The following is a 1,281-nucleotide window of genomic DNA, read 5'->3' on the forward strand; positions in this document are numbered from 1 at the left end:
CACTCACTGTGTAACTGTACAGGGTCAGTGTTTATTCAGCAGGGTGAGGGTCACTCACTGTGTAACCGTACAGAGGCAGTGTTTATGCAGTAGGATGAGGGTCACTCACTGTGTAACCGTACAGAGGCAGTGTTTATGCAGTAGGATGAGGGTCACTCACTGTGTAACCGTACAGGGTCAGTGTTTATTTGGCAGGGTGAGGATTACTTACTGTAACTGTATGGAGGGGTGACTGTTTATTCAAAAAGGTAGCTCACTATCTAAATAGATTTACCCAAATCCCCTGATGAACCTCCAGCCTCAGACAAAGTAATTTATGCTGGAATACAGCATATGGCCTCTCCCCACTGCCCAGTGAGTCTGGGACACTAAACAACAACAGGCAGTTTGTCCACGGGATACATGAAAGTGGAGCTCAAATTCCTCATGGTGAGAAAGCCAGAGACCAGGATTCCACTGGGAATAACCTGACAGAGGCATTCACTAAAGCCAAGAGTCACTCAGGCTATTTGTAGTAGGGTTCTCATCCATTCAGGGTCATTGTGAGTAAACAGCAGCCTAACTTCTGCCCCTCACAGTGCTGGGCTCATTGAGTGGGTGGCACAGTGGCTCAGTGGTTAGCACTGCTGTCTCACAGCACCAGGGACCTGGGTTCGATTCCACTCCTCGGGTGACTGTCTGTGTGGATGTTTGTGCATTCTCCCTGTGTCTGCATGGGTTTCCTCCAGGTGCTCCAGTTTCCTCCCACAGTCCAAAGGTGTGTAGGTTAGGTGGATTGGCCATAGTGTTCAGGGATCTGCAGGCTGGGGTGGGTTAGTGCATGGGCAATGCAGGGTTACAGGGATGGGTTTGGATAGGATAGGATGCTCTTTGGAGGGTCAGTGTGGACCTGATGGGCCAAAGAGCCTGCTCCCACGCAATAGGGATTCTATTCTGTGATTCCCAGTGTGTTACTGAGCATAAGTGCTGTCCTGTTCCCATATCACTGAGCTGCGGTCTGATCCTATCATTCTCACATCTGAATGAACATGTTGTGTGTTCGAGTCCAACTCCAAACACTTATGGACAATATCCAATGTTGACCCTGTATGTGCTGTACTGAAGGAGGGCCGCACTGTCAGTAGATGCTGTCTATTTCGAGGAGGTGTTAAATTGAGATCCGGGCTGTGTTCTGGGGAAGAACGTAGAGAGGAAGAGCAGGGAAGGTTTCCCTTATGTCTAAGCCATTATTTACCCCTCAATAAACACAGATGGTCAGGTAAATAGAACAGAGATAAGGAG

The 1,281-nt window shown here is 48.7% G+C and overlaps 1 protein-coding gene across 1 annotated transcript in view; it reads left to right on the forward strand.

The window, feature by feature from the left end:
* Nucleotides 1-1,281, forward strand: part of LOC125481694 (HHIP-like protein 1) — a 12,271-nt gene that overhangs the window by 796 nt on the left and 10,194 nt on the right. The window lies entirely within an intron of this gene.

This window comes from Rhincodon typus, unplaced genomic scaffold, assembly GCF_021869965.1.
Source record: "Rhincodon typus isolate 14 unplaced genomic scaffold, sRhiTyp1.1 hic_rhity00003148, whole genome shotgun sequence".
Classification (NCBI taxonomy): domain Eukaryota; kingdom Metazoa; phylum Chordata; class Chondrichthyes; order Orectolobiformes; family Rhincodontidae; genus Rhincodon; species Rhincodon typus.